The following is a 15,852-nucleotide window of genomic DNA, read 5'->3' as shown; positions in this document are numbered from 1 at the left end:
CATAACCCACCAACAGAAACTCCATTACTCACATTGCTCCTTACCACAGAAGAAATCGCCATGCTCTTCACCTTGGGGAAATGACCAAATCCAATCTCGTCTATTCCTTCTGGAGGAAAAGGCAGACTTTTATAAGAATAAAAAGTGTACATTTTAAAATCCATTTTTAAGTAGAAGTTAGTTCTCCATTACTGGATGGATCATAAACATTGGTTTGTGTCAAATTTTAATCATCAACCCAACAGTAGTTCTTTTTCATGTATTGACATAATTCTTAGCATGAAATAATATCATGAACATTTTTGAATCTACCACCCAACACTAGAAGAGCAGTTTTCAATATCTGCCTAGGTATTCCTAGCATAAAGGGAAGACACATTTTTAATGAGGAAAACTTTTGCACTATAAGGTGAATTTAAATTGTTGTTTTATAACACAATCTGACCAGTGGGCCACAGTTATTTTAATTCAAACTATTTACTGATTCGTTTATTTACTCATCTATTGAATAACTCAAAAAATAATTTAATTATCTACTCTCTTTTCTAAAGAAAACTCAAAATGGTGAAGTCACCTGCTACCTAAAATTAAATACTATTACCTGCAACTGTTCATATTAGCCCTGTATGCACTGTGGGAACGTTCTTCAGTGATACGAATGTTCTCTATTGGCAATTCTGAAATGGTGGTCACTTGCAACATGTGGCTTGGGGTGTGGCTAGTGCGACTGAGGAACTGAATTTTTATTTTTAATTAATTTCCATTTAAATGTTAATATCAAAATATGTCTAGAGAGTGGGTCTTCACAACCCTTCCAAAGGAAGGAGGGTCCTGGAACTTTTTTGTTTAAGTAAACTTCAAGAGGATAGACAAGATTAATCACACCCTTGCATACATTACATATGCTTCTCACTAGTCCATGATTTGCCCTCTTTTAAATAAGGGATGGAGATATAAAATGATTCTTTTACTCATAATAATAGTGCCACTATTCACGAATTCAAAGGACACTGGACAAAAACCCTTCATGACACTAGCATCTATTTATTCACTTATTACTCATGAAAGTCATAAAAATGCATTTGCATTTTTCTTTTTAAATAAAAATGAGCAAACATAAGAGGATTTTTGGTTATTATATTCAAATTTTCCATGTTCATCCTTAGACTTTCTCCACATTTCACAACCTAATCATTAGTATTTTAGTGTTTATTATTAATTGTATTAAATTGTTGTTTATTATAAAAATTTATGTTAATTTGTTTAGCATGATTTGTAATATTGTTATTATTGAATATGAATATTAATTTTATTGGCTAATATTTATTATATTAAGTATTATTAAACTAAATACATCATTTAAGAATATGTTTTATCCCTTTCTAAATCAAACAAGACACGCAACCAGAAACTTGCCACTAACTCGGAACATTGAGTGCATATCTATCTATATGCTCTCGAAGGAGGAGCAGACTTATATAAACTCAAAACATCATTAGCTCCTTTCATAATTGAATGAAATGAAGCCTTCCTTGTCTTTATTTGTATTTTTCTTTATTCATTCATTGATTTACTTATAATACAATCTATACCCATTAACCAAAAAGGACCAAAAACATATTCCTTGAATATGTCTAACTTTCTCTCCAAGCACATTTCCCATAGATGCAATGGACCTCAGAGATACAGACAGGGTATAATCAGAATATTTGATTCAGATGCCCCACGCATACTCATCATTGATCCAGACTTGGTATTCTGTGCTTTAATTCAATTATACTGTTCTTGATTTAGGCATTGATTCACTAATAGTAAAATCACTATCCATGAATTAGAGGGCAAAAAGATCCTTGAAGAAGTAACTATGTCTGTAAGATTCATATTCCACAGAACTAGAGGACTGGCTCTCTCTGTAATGAGCCTCAGTATTGCAAAGGTGAATTAATTCATTCCACAAATTGCACCACGTCAATTCCATATATTCCATTAGTCCATGGTTGGGCTTTTTTCATTTAACATCCGTATTTTTAAGACGTTACTATGGTTATATCATGGTATAACCACCACGTTATACCACAGCTATAGGCAAGGTTTTCCATTTTCTTATGTTCTTCCCTCAATTAGTTAACTGTCAATAACAATCACAATGGGGAAGTGTTTAAATCCACTATGGTACAAAAACAGCATATTAAGGCATTCTGAAAATGACAGAAATACCTTTCAACTTTTTGTCCTAATGAATTTGGTTGTGCTGAAATGGATTAATCATAATTCTTAATTCATAACACATTTCTACCATTGGTCCATGCATAACCACCTTTGACTCATTTATGTATGTAGCCTTTTATTCCTTTGAAATAATTCAATGAATAAACTTGATCAAGTTTCCCAAGCGAGAACACAAAGTTTGATTTTTACTTACATCAATCTCTTCTCTCCTGATTCAGAGATAACAGCAAGATCTTCACCAGAAGACTATAATCAGGTAGAGTGCGTTCATTCTGCAGCATAAAACGCAAATTTTAAAAAGAATCAAATACTATATGTTTAGCTCTTTAAAATGAATCATAGCTCTGTAGTAAACAATCATAAACCTTGTTTTGTACCCTATTCTGAACACTTCAGAAGAGAGAACACTTCTATTTATTAACTTACATAAATTGTTTTTGTCAAGATGAAATATCTCTCACCATGAAATTTTTTGTTTTAGATAATATAATAAACGCTGTGAATCTAGTACCAAACTTGTCTGTTTGCTTAAGTAAAATTCCAAAAAAGACTGAATTAATCATGAGTGTCGTTGTATATAGATCTCATCATCATTCCATGCTCTCCCTCTCTCAATTACAGTTACTCAGTCAACTATTTATTCATGTAAATGTATTTCTTTTTCCTTAATAAAATGATCAACCAGTAACCTGCCTCAACACAGAACAAAAACATTCAGTCTTGTACACAGATGACCATATGCTCCTTACCAAAATGATAAGAGCCTTAGCCACTAATTTATTGGGACTAAGAACCTCAAAATTGTTTCAATAATAATCCATGTTGCATTACATGCCTTAGTAGGTAAGTGCATGCATACCTTTCTTATTCTTAATTCATTGATAAAATTCTATATTCATGGACTAAGTTTATTATAATAATGTAATTCATACCCTCAAACCACAAAAGGCCATGAACAAGGTTCTAGACTCATTTTCCTTGAAGAATAAAGAGGTGTCTCTTTGTAATGGACCTCAGAGTTGCAGATGGGTTTAATCAAAAATGTTGTTTCAGAAACCCCATGATATTCATCACTGGTCCATGATGTGCATTTTTTTCATCTATTGATTGACCTATTGACTCACAAATAATGATACAATCAAAAATCCCCAAAACAAGATCATTAAATTTTAGGCTCTTGGCCCATAGAGCTAGACTACATTTCTTAGGCCATGACACGTAAAGGTGCACATGTGAATTGGTCAATGCCCCTGCATGCTCTCAGTTCACATTCAGCATTCGTTCTGATATAGCCCACTTCTATTTAATTCATACATATGTCAACGATGGCCTGATAAAAAACAACGAAATCACCTATTTCCATATTCTCATGCGCTGCCCCAAAACAGATGTCAGCCAGGATCTCTACCCATAAGGGAATGTGTAAAACAACCATGGCATGAAATAAAGAATAATGTTGAGCTGCTCTGAGAATAAGTTAACTTTTGTCTTCTTTTATAATCAACTCAGTTGTGACGATTTAGATTAAACATAATTCATGGTTCATTACACATTCCCATCATTGGTGCATTTGGGGTGTGTTATTTATTTCATGTTTGTAGACATTGATTCCTTTGAAATCCTTTAGCTAACACCCAAAAACAAACCATTCAAAGAAAGAACTTGAAATAAGGAACTTACTTATATTTGTCTCTATGCTCCTTACTCAGGATAACAGTTCTTTCTTAAATTATTAAATCAGCTGGCCTATGTCCACTCTGGAGAGAAAAAGGCAGATTTAGAATAGATATACGGTTTTCTCAATGGATGTTAGTCAAGCAGAACTAGATAACAATAAACCTTGGCTCAAAAATGCAATTTTTTCAGGCCAGTATTGAACTTTTAGTTTTAAATAGTATAATAGACACTACTGAATGCGTCACCTAGCCCAAGAATAAGATCTGTAATGATTATGAATATTTGTCTATATAAAAATCTGTTAAGTAGATATTACTTAATGGATTTCTGGCTGATGCAAACACTTTCCCTTTTCTTAATTAAAAAAAAAGCAAACTATAAAACCAAAAAAATTGTCTCAACTGCAGATACAATATGTTCTGTATAATAGGATTTTACCTCAGATTAATAATTATACTTGTTTTATTGCCAGTGTTAATATTTATAATACTTTTTCATTGTACTCAAAGAATAGTTCCATAAGTAGGCCTGTTAATCTTCTCTCATGTATACACATTTCTCTATTTACGCATTGAATTCACTTAAAATAATACATTCCATATCTTTGAACTACAAAAGTTCAGGAACAAGTTTTATTGAATTTTCCTAACTTCTATTAGGTAATTTCTACAGAGAATATAGGCTGGTTCTCATTCAATAACAGATCTCAGAGTTACACAGAGGGCTTAATCAAAAGTGTTGATTCAGACACCTCCACCAATACTCATCATTGATCCAGGCTAGGCATTCTATTTCTTCATTCATTTATACCTTGTTGAACTGACTCAGTCATTCATGGTTTCAGGAATAATAATTATATGATCAATATCCCTTAATGACACAAAACTGAGAACAAAAGGCTTTAATAGAACCAAGATCTGTTCATTACTCTCTTTCATGCAGAACAAATAGACTAGATCATATTTTGTGATCAACCTCAAGTTTACACATAGAGATTCATCAGCGACTCTGCTGCATTTAAATCTCATACTTATGATTGGTGTCTACCAGCTTCCCTTCCACTTGATTTGTCTACTCATTAATGTGATTGCAAACCAAGGACCTACCATGTGAGCCCACAATTGAGCAAATTAACATATAATATCTCCCAAGGTACCTCTACCTCAAAAAGTCAACAACTTCAATGTCTGTCAGTGAAGGAATATGTTAAGCAACTATAGCAAAAACATTAAATGGGAATTTAAATTACTATGACAATATATGAAATGCTCTTCATTTATTTAACAATGGTCTTCAGTTGGGTTGGGTTGAATTAATGATAAAATTTTGTTGATGACACATTACAATCATAGGTCCATGACCGGCATTCCTTAATTTCATGTGTTATTTAACCATTTATTTTATCAAAATAATGTAGTGGGTTCCCATGAATGAATACAGTCCAAGCCCAAAACATCAATTTGATGTTTACTTACATCAGTCTTTCTGCTCCTTAGTCCACAAATAACAATAATGGTCTTCATGATTAGAGAATAATAAGACCAGCTACATGGTTTTCATTCTATAGAGAAAAATAAAGCCTTCTTTTAAAAACATTTTAAAAGGCTCTTTTTAAAAGCCTCTTTTTAAAAACATTTTTCTAAGAAACTACTTGGAAAGGACCATGTATGTATTCCAAAAACAATGAGAGAGCCTAGAGTTTTTCTTAGAATGTCTATCATGAAAAAAAAAAAAATAAGAATCAGCATTCTCATATCATAACATTTGTTCCTAATTGGTCCATGGTTTGCTGACTCTAAAATATAAACTGAGACATAAAAATGCACCTTCCTTCTCATATACAAAAGTCATCAGTATCTGTGATCTCACAGCACTGGACAAGAACACTGAAGAATATTTACGTCTGTCTAGAGTCATTGCCCTCAGGAAGAATAGACTGTGTTTCTTTTTTTTATTTGTTTAATAAAAATCCATTAAAAAATAGATTAATACACTCATCATTGGTCTCTGCTTGGTCTCAATTAAGTGGTTGTTTAACCAACTATTTACATGATTAAAGATGCTTCATTTTCTTAATAAAATAGTTAGCAACCCACCACCAACACAGAACAAAAACTGACTCTTGCATACAAATGACCATATGCTCCTTACCAGAATGGTAGAAGCCTTGGGTATTAATTTATTGGGAGTCTCAGATAAGTTTTAATAATAATCCATGTTTCATTACATTCGCTGATAATAAGTACATGACTTATGCTTTATGTTTTACTCATTGATAAATTTTTAATTCATGGGCTGATTTTATAACAAAAATGCAATCCATCCCCAAGAACCACAAAGTCCAAGGAAAAGGTACCATAGGCTCACTTCCCAAAAAAGGAATAATACGTGTCTCTTTGTAATGGACCTCAGAATTGCATACGGGTTTAATCAAAAATCCTGTTTCAGATACCCCATGGTACTCATCATTGGTCCAAGCACGTTTTTCTTCCTTTATATCATTCATTTATTATTCATTGGTTCATGAATAATAATATAACCACAAAATTCTAGGAATAAGATCTCCCCATTAGTGGCTGTCTCCCTTAACAATGGACCTCAGAGAACATGTGTGATTAATTAACATCCATGCTTCATACCAAATTCACAATCACCATTATTTCTTCTGTAGTCTTCTTTTAGTCAATTTGCCCATGTTTTAAAGACAGTGCAATGAAAAGTGATAAAACCACCATCTTCCAACACTGACAGTGTCTTCCATATTCTCTCAGGCTGCCACACAAAGAGTTATCGGCCAGGACCATACCAATATGGAAAAGATTAAATCATTTGAGGTAGAAAATAAGATACAATGTTAAATAATTGTGAATATAAATGGTCTAACTACTATATTTTTATCACTTCAGTTGTGCCAAATTATATTAAACATATTTTCGGAACACATTTCCATCACTGGTCCATTCCTGGTTATTTTAATTTCTGTTATAGATATTGATTCCTTTGAAATACCACTAAACACTCCTGAACAAAGCATCCAAACCAAGGACATGAACTTGAGGTGTTAACTTACATTAGTATCTATATTCTTTACCCCACGGATCTAACTGCCAAGATTTTGTTTCTTAGAAAATGAATGTCATCTATCCTGTGGTTGTTATGTGGAAGAAAAGTAGACTTATCCTAGAAGAACAAGAAGAAATAAAAGGCATCTTTATAGAAAAAAGAAGAGGTGAGATTGTCTCTATTTGCTGATGACACGATTTTATATACAGAAAATCCAAACTACCTCACAAAAAAAAAACTGTTAGAACTGATAAATGACTTCAGTAAAATTGCAGGATAGAAAATCATCAAAAAAAATTCAGTAGTGACTCTATATCCTAATAGGTAATTAACTTGAAATGAAGAAAATAAGCCCATTTACAATAGCACCAAAAATATTGTCTAAATTTAACCTAGATGGTGAAAGACCTGTATGCTGAAAACTATAAAACACTAGTGAAAGAAATTGAAGAAAACACAAATAAATGGAAATATACCCTGTGTTCATGGGTTGAAAGAACTAAAATTGTTAAAATGTCTATGCTACCTAAACCCATTTACAGGTTCAATTCAATTCCTATTAAAATTCCAATGTCATTTTGCATAGAAATAGGGGGGGAAATCCTTAAATCCATATAGAACCACAAAAGACACTGAATAGCCACATACAAAAAATCTTAAGCAAAAAGAACAAAGCTGGAGGCATTACATTCCTGACTTCAAAATATATTATAAAGTGATTATAATCAAAACAGCATAATACTGGCATAAAAACAGATATATCAGCCAATGGAGCAGAATTAAAAGTTCATAAATAAACTCACACATTTACAATCAATTGATTTTGGACAAAGGTGCCGAGAGAACACAATGGGAAAAAGACAGTATCTTCAATAAATGGTTTTGGGAAAACTGGTTATCAACATGCAGAATGAAATTAGATCTTTATCTCACCCAATATACAAAAATCAACTCAACATGGATTAAAAACTTCAACATAAAATCTGAAACTATAAAACTACTAGAGGAAAAGCTCCACAACATTGGTATAGACAATGATTTTTTTAATAAGACCCCAAAAACACAGACAACAAAAGTAAAAATAGACAAGTAGAATGTCATCAAATTAAAAACCTTATGCCCAGCAAAGGAACAGTTAACAAAATGAAGAGACAACTTCCAGGTCAGGAAAACAAATCTGCAAACCATACATCTCATAGGGGTTAATATGCAAAATATGTAAGGAACACAAACAATTCAATAGCAACAAAACCCAATTTAAAAATAGACACAGGATTTGGACAGATATTTTCCCAAAGAAGACATACTAATGGCCAACAGATATATAAAAAATTATCAGTCACTCTAATCACTAGGGAAACACAAATTAAAATCACAATGAGATATCATCTCTTATCTTTTAGAATGGCTTTCATCAAAAAAATGAAAGGTAACAAATGATGGCAAGGATGCAGAGAAAAGGGAACTCTTCTATATTGTTGGTAGGAATGTAATTTAGTACAGCCATTGTGGAAAAAGTTATGGAGATTATGGATAGGAAAGTCCAATATTGTCAAGATGTCAGTTCTTCCCAGCTTGATTCAATGCAATCCCAATAAAAACCCCAGGAAGTTATTTTGTGGATATTGACAAAACTGTCCTAAAGTTTACATGGAGAGGCAAAAGACCCAGAATTGCCAACACAACATTGAAGAGAAGAACAAAGTTGGAGGACTGGCAATACCCATATTCAAAACTTACTACAAAGCTACAGTAATAGACAGTGTGGTATTGGCAAAAGAACAGACAAATAGATCAGTGGAACAGAGTAGAAAGCCCAGAAATAGACTCACATAAATATAATCAACTGATCTTTGAACTTTCAAAATTTCTGCTCCATAAAGAAACTGTCAAGAAAATGAAAAGACAAGCAACAAATTAGGAGAAGATATTTGCAAAAGACATATTGGATAAAGCACTATTATACAAAATACACGAAATACTCTTAAAACTCAACAATAGGCTGGGCATGGTGGCTCCCAGCCCTTTGGGAGGCCAAGGTGGGCAGATCACGAGGTCAAGAGATCAAGACCATCCTGGCCAACATGGTGAAACCCCGTCTCTACTAAAAATACAAAAATTAGCTGGGCATGGTGACGGGCACTTGTCGTCTCAGCTACTTGGGAGGCTGAGGGAGGAGAATCGCTTGAACCCGGGAAGTGGCGGTTGCAGTGAGCCGAGATCAGCCTGGCGACAGAGTGAGACTCTGTCTCAAAAACAAGCAAACAAACAAAAACACTCAACAATAAGAAAGTGATCAGATTTTAAAATGGGCCAAAGACCTTAACAGACACCTCACCAACAAAGATATACAGGTGGCAAATAATCACATGAAAACGTGCTCCACATCATATATTATTGGGAAAATGCAAATTAAAACAACGAGATACCACCACACACCTATTAGAATGACCAAAATGCAGAACACTAACAACACCAAATGATGGCAAAAATGTGGAGTCACAAGAACTCTCATTCATTGCTGGTAGGAATGCAAAATCAACACAATCACATTGGAAGACAGTTTGGCAGTTTCTTCTACAACTAAACATAGTTTTACCATACAATCCAGCAATCATGCACCTTGGTATTTACCCATAGTTGAAAAATTATATCCACACAAAAACCTGCACACACACGTTTATACCAGCTTTTTTCATAATTGCCAAAACTTGGAAGAAACCAAGATATCCTTCAGTAGGTGAATGGATAAATCAACTGTGGTAAACCTAGAAAATGGAATATTATTCAGCACTAAAAAAAAGAGCGATCAAGCTATGCTTAACATGGAAGAACCTTAAATGCAGAGTACTTGTGAAAGAAGCCAATCTGAAAAGGCCACGTATTGTATGATTCCAACTGTATGACATTCTGGAAAAGGCAAAACTACAGAGACAATAGAAGATGAGTGGTTGCCACGGGTTGGTAGGGGAGGGAGGGATGACTAGGCAGAACCCAGAGGATGTTCAGAGCATTGCGGTATTTTGTATGATACTATAATGGTGGATATATGTCATTAAAAATTTGTCCAAAACCACATAATGTACAACACCAAGAGTGCACCCTATTGTAAACTATGGACTTTGGGTGATTATGATATGCCAATGTAGATTATAACAAAAGCACTACTCTAATGGGGTGGATGTTGATAACAGGGGAGGCTATACATGCAGAAGGACAAAGGGCATATGGGAAACAATCTCTGTACCTTCTGCTCAATTTTGCTGTGAACCCAAAATTACAGGCGCGGTGGCCCACCCCTGTAATTCCAACACTTTGGGAGGCCCAGGAGGACAGATTGTCTGAGCTCAGGAGTCCAAGACGGTGAAACCCTGTCTCTACTAAAATACAAAAAATTAGCCAGGCGTGGCAGTGTGTGCCTGTAATCCCAGCTACTCAGGAGGCTGAGGCAGGAGAACCGCTTGAACCCAGGAGGCGGAGGTTGCAGTGAGCCGAGATCGCACCACTGCACTCCAGCCGGGGCAACCTGACCTCGGGTGATCCGCATGCCTCAGCCTCCCAAAATGCTGAGATTACAGGTGTGAGCCACAGTGCCCGGCCTAATTTGTCTGTATTTTAAATGTGGCACATTAAATGACCACGAGCACACCATCTTACCCCACAATAGGAACACTGACAATATAAACCATTGTCTATGTGCTGCCCTTAAACATTCAACAGATTGGCCAGGCGCCGTGGCTCACGCCTGTAATCTCACCACTTTGGGAGGCCAAGGCAGACGTATCAAGAGGTCAAGAGATCGAGACCATCCTGGCCAACACGGTGAAACCTTCTTTCCACTAAAAATACAAAAATTAGCTGGGCATGGTGGCATTTGTCTGTAGTCCCAGCTACTCGGGAGGCTGAGGCAGAAGAATCGCTTGAACCCAAGAGGCAGAGATTGCAGTGAGCCGAGATCTCACCACTGCACTCCAGCCTGGTGACAGACAGAGGCTCCGTCTCAAAAAAAAAAAAAAAAAAAAAAAAAAATATATATATATATATATATATATATATATGTTCAACAGATTAGGTCACTTGAGGAAATATAAGTTAGCTATGGTGCAAAAATAAAATGGAATAATCCTCAACTCTAAAAGTCATTTAAAAACCCTCTAACTTATTTTCTTTAATGTTCTCAGTTGTGTCTAATGGAAATAGAATTTTGTTATTGTTTACAATCATTTCTATCACTGGGCAATGCACAGAGCTTTTTTTTTTTGAGACAGAGTCTCACTCTGTTGCCAAGGCTGGAGTACAGTGGCGCGATCTCAGCACAGAGCTTTTTTACTTTATTTAAATATGTGCCCATTTATTTCTCTAAAATAATAAAAAGCATGAACAAGCCCACACGAATCAAGAATATAAAAATTAACTTAAATCCATTCCTACACTTTTTACCCACAGAAGTAAAAGCCATAATTTTCACCACTGAAAAATAATTAAATCAGGTATGGTGCATCTATTGTGTAAAGTAAGAGTAGATTTAAGAAAGAACAGCCTACATGCATTGAAATCTTTCAAGGGACATTTGTAGGACTGTACTAGATTAATTATAAACTCTTATTCACACCACATTTTAATCAGTGGCCCAAGAATGGCCTGGAATATTATTTACTGATTTATCTGGCACCCAACACAAGAATAAAAGCTACTACAAGTATCCATCTATGTGTTTTCTACCCAGATGGTAAAAATCTGAACTTTATTCCCAATAATGGATCTCATTTATACAGTACAGAATTAGGTAAATTTAACCACTTTTTTATGGTAAATTTTCACCAAAATAGTCCATGCTAGACTCTCCTTTATGTGTTTCTTTATTCATTTGTCATTTCACTTATTCATTTAGTAAGTACTCATGAACAATTCTTTGTTTTTTCAGAGAAAACACAGTATGATCAGCCCATCAACAACCCAGAATTGTAATACAATTAAATGCAACTATACACATGAACCTGACCCCGTGGGGGAAGAGCCTAGTTTTAGGTCTTTTGCTTTGCTTTTTCTTTATCTGAACATCAGTAAGATACTACAGGATAAATAATTCACACTTTTTTAACACATGCTCCTCTTCAGTCCATGTTGTACCTCAGTGGTTCTCAACTGGGGACAATGTTGCCCCCCACAGATGAAATTTGCCAAAGTCTGAAGAAATGTTTGATCGTCACACTGGGAGGAGGGTCAACATTGGCATCTACTGAGTAGAAGCCAATGAAGTTACTACACACCCTACAATATACAAGACAATCTTGCACCATAGAGAATTACCCAAAATGTCAATAGAGCCAAAGTCAAGAAACACTGCTTTACCTTCCTCGAATAACTGAATACATTCACTCCTGTGTATACATTCACTCATGACATCATCAATATCTGTGAACATACAGATTGCATCAGAAATATGAATGGCGTTAACACCTGTCATTTGCTCATGATTCCCAGACTAGATCATATTTTCTTGTGTTCATTAAGAAACAGCACCATCTAAATAATGCAGGACAAACAATACTGATTTCTAGGTACTTGTCTCTGTATGTATATTCCTTACCCAAATAGGTATCAGATTTAATCAATTTATGTTGAAACTGAGTGCTTCAGAAGTGTGTTAATAATAATAAATACATTATACATTCTCATAATTAGGCAACATATGGCTCTACTTGTCTTCCTTTATTTACATATTTGTTTCATTTTTCATTTACTAAATCTTTTCTAGTAATACAATCCACACCTATGAACTTCAACCACCTAAGAACAAAATCCCAAATAATTCTAACTTCCACCATAATATCATTTACCATACAGGTATTAACTAGGTCTCCTCTTATAATGGACCTCAGAGTTACAGGGTTTAATCAAAATCATTGATTCAGACACCCCAGAATACTCATCATTGGTCTAGGCCTAGCATTTCTTTTTTATTCATTCATTCATACCTTTGTTTATTGTTTCACTCATTGAATCACTAACAACAAAGCCAATAGACACAAATCAAAAAAAACTAAGAACAAGATCCTTGAATATTACTGAGATCTATAAGCTTATTTTCCATAGAAGTGATACTGCATTTTTTTAGAATGGATCCAAGCATTATACAAATAATTAACTACACTTCCTTGCTTCATACCAATCTCACATTAATATTTCATCCAGACTTTCTTTTATTTAATTTGTCCATATTTTAAAGATAGTACATGAGGTAGCCAGCCTCTAAATGGCTCCCAAGGCCCATGCTCCTGGTATGCATAGCCTTGTGTAGCTTCTTTCCATATTAAATCATGACCGCCTGTATTACCAATAGAATACTGTGGAAATGATGGTGTATGACTTCTGGAGCTAGATTATAAAATATATTGAGGGTTCCACCTTTCTCTGTCTTAGATTGACTGCTCTAGGGGACATCAACTGCCATGTTGTAAGGATACTCAAGCAGTCCTGAGGAAGAGTCTATTCGTGAAGAAACTGTGGCTTCCCACAATCAGCACCAACTTTCCAGCCATGTAAGTGAAGCAGACACTCTAGCACAGTCAAGCTTTCAGATGACTGCAACTCAACCTGACATCTTGCCTGCAACTTCACAAGAAACCCTAAGCTAAAACTGCCCCCAGTAAGCCTCTCCTGGATTCCTGCCATAGAAACCGTGAGAAATGACAAATGTTTATTGTTGTTTTAATCCATTAAATTGTTCAGTAATTCATTACACAGCAAAAGATAATAATACAATAGAATGAACAACTGTGAACCACCATCTTAACTCACAATGAGGACACTGACACTATCTTCCTTTTCCTATCTGCTTCTCCCTAGAGGAGTGAATAGCCTTGATCTTTAACTTTAAAGAAATGTGTGTAAATCAACCACGGCACAAAATAAAATACAATATTAAAAACCTCTGAAATTAATAAAAGCCCTCCATCATTTGTAATGGACCTAAGTTGGGCTGAATTAGACTAATCATAAACCTTGGTTCACTTCCATTATTGGTTCTTGTATGGTATGCTTTTTATATATGTATATATTTAGCTGTTTATTCTTCTAACATAATTTAGTGATGAACAAGCCACCTAAACCCAGGACATGAACTTTATTATCTACAACAGTCTCTGAGCTCCTTAACCACAGAGGCAAAACACCAATATCTTTATTGTTATCGAATAATTAGCTGTGGAATGTTCATTGTGTGAAGGAAAATACACATTTTAGAAAGAACGAAACAGCAAAGACTTAACTTCTTTTAGAAATTATTTTAGATTAATCATAAACCTTGGTTCCTAACACATTCTCATTATTGACTCCAGAATAACCATACCTTTTATGTATGAATTTACTTACTGTTTAATTCTTAATATAATGAACCCTTAAATCCACCCAAAGCAAGAGTAATAAATGTAACCACTAACAACTATCTATCTGTATACTCCCTAACCACATCAACACCCAAACCTCATTAATTTTTTTAAGGCACCATATTTGAGCATTTCTGAGAGTGTGCCATGAAGCAATGATCCAAGATCTACCTTAATTTAAGCATTTACTGACTCACTTGTGTTCTTTCTTTTATTTAATTACTCCCAAAATAATTTGATCATTTATTCATTTTTTCTAAAAAAAGAATAAAAACAAACAATAATCAAGACGTGAAATACCATTTCATGCAACTGTTGACACGCACTTTGTCCAAAGTGGGATCCATGTAGATTTCTTTTATTTTTCATCTGTAAAAATGGGTTAATTGTTATTTTTGTTTGATGACACTTTGGCCAATCCTCCATACTCTTTTAAATAATTGAAACGCAAACTCATTTATTCATTCACTTTTTACAATACATCAAAATGAATAAAAGCCAAGACAATGGACAAGAACACTGACTAATATCTGTTTGTATGCTCACTGCCCAAAAATACAAACGGCTAGATCATTTTTGTTGTTTTAGATAATGTTCAGTGAACAGAATTGGATTAATAAGACCTATGGTCATATTCTCAGTATTAGTCCACACCTGGCCTTCTTTCAATTAGGCAATTATTGGAACAATTACTTTTAATGTAAATGATTTGTTTCTTTTCTAAATAAAACTGACAACCCAACATCAATCCAAAATCACAACAGGGACTCTCGTGAAATTAGATATGTCTTTTATGGAAAATAGTAAGGGACACTTAATCTATTTATGTTATGAAACTCAGTGCTTCAGAAAATAACAATAATTAGTAATAACCCTTGTTTCATTAAAGACTTCCATAATTAGCCATCATTGATTTCTACATCTTTATTCTTGCATTGGTTCACTTCTCATACAGTTCACAGGCATGAAGAACTGAGAATCAGATCTTTGGCTATTCCTAACTTTTGCTGTAAGCCCCTTTCCCACAGACGAAATAACTAGTTTCTTTTTTCTAATAAACCTCTGAGTTACAGAATCTAATCAAAATCTTTGATTCCTACAGCTCAGAATACTAATGATTGGCTATACTTGACATACTTTATGCATTGTTTATTTCTTTATTCATTGATTCATTAATAATAATAGTATAATCAATTCTCATGAATCAAAAAGCTCAAGAACAACATCTGTGAATACTAATGATTGTATATATGTCCATTGACCAAAGAGCTAATAGATGGAAGTCACTTTTTGCAACATATGTGTGTGTGAGTTTGTATACGTATATATACATATATGCACTTTTTGCACTTATAAATTAATCAACTTCCTTCTTTCATGTCAGCTCCATGCTACTCACTGGTCCACGGTTGGTCCTTTTTCAAGTGCCAAATATGGTATAATAAATCACCAAGGAATCATAATCTTACTGCACAACTAGAACACTGACAACACT

General features: G+C 34.4%; 1 long non-coding RNA gene and 5 other non-coding genes across 8 annotated transcripts in view; all 6 read right to left on the bottom strand.

The window, feature by feature from the left end:
• The window catches only part of LOC103784048 (uncharacterized), a 137,868-nt gene that overhangs the window by 77,908 nt on the left and 44,108 nt on the right, over window positions 1-15,852 (bottom strand). For all 3 annotated transcript variants that reach the window (XR_010109783.1, XR_010109782.1, XR_004666313.3), the window contains exons 7-10: window positions 5,382-7,086; window positions 3,910-3,986; window positions 2,423-2,501; window positions 33-109 (exon numbers count right to left, since the gene is read on the bottom strand). This is a non-coding gene — a long non-coding RNA (uncharacterized LOC103784048). The remainder of the gene's footprint in view (window positions 1-32; window positions 110-2,422; window positions 2,502-3,909; window positions 3,987-5,381; window positions 7,087-15,852) is intronic.
• Window positions 1,671-1,747, bottom strand: LOC112437072 (small nucleolar RNA SNORD113/SNORD114 family). The gene has a single exon (XR_003025737.1). It is a non-coding gene; the product is annotated as a small nucleolar RNA SNORD113/SNORD114 family (small nucleolar RNA).
• LOC112437079 (small nucleolar RNA SNORD113/SNORD114 family) lies at window positions 3,236-3,310 on the bottom strand. The gene has a single exon (XR_003025744.1). It is a non-coding gene; the product is annotated as a small nucleolar RNA SNORD113/SNORD114 family (small nucleolar RNA).
• LOC112437081 (small nucleolar RNA SNORD113/SNORD114 family) lies at window positions 4,606-4,683 on the bottom strand. Its single transcript, XR_003025745.1, has one exon. It is a non-coding gene; the product is annotated as a small nucleolar RNA SNORD113/SNORD114 family (small nucleolar RNA).
• On the bottom strand, window positions 6,308-6,382 carry LOC112437082 (small nucleolar RNA SNORD113/SNORD114 family). The gene has a single exon (XR_003025746.1). It is a non-coding gene; the product is annotated as a small nucleolar RNA SNORD113/SNORD114 family (small nucleolar RNA).
• Window positions 12,841-12,912, bottom strand: LOC112437078 (small nucleolar RNA SNORD113/SNORD114 family). The gene has a single exon (XR_003025743.1). It is a non-coding gene; the product is annotated as a small nucleolar RNA SNORD113/SNORD114 family (small nucleolar RNA).

Source organism: Pan paniscus, chromosome 15 (genome assembly GCF_029289425.2).
Source record: "Pan paniscus chromosome 15, NHGRI_mPanPan1-v2.0_pri, whole genome shotgun sequence".
NCBI classification, from domain to species: domain Eukaryota; kingdom Metazoa; phylum Chordata; class Mammalia; order Primates; family Hominidae; genus Pan; species Pan paniscus.
The sequence above is the reverse complement of the archived record's forward strand: the minus strand, read 5'-3'. Positions and strand labels throughout refer to the sequence as shown.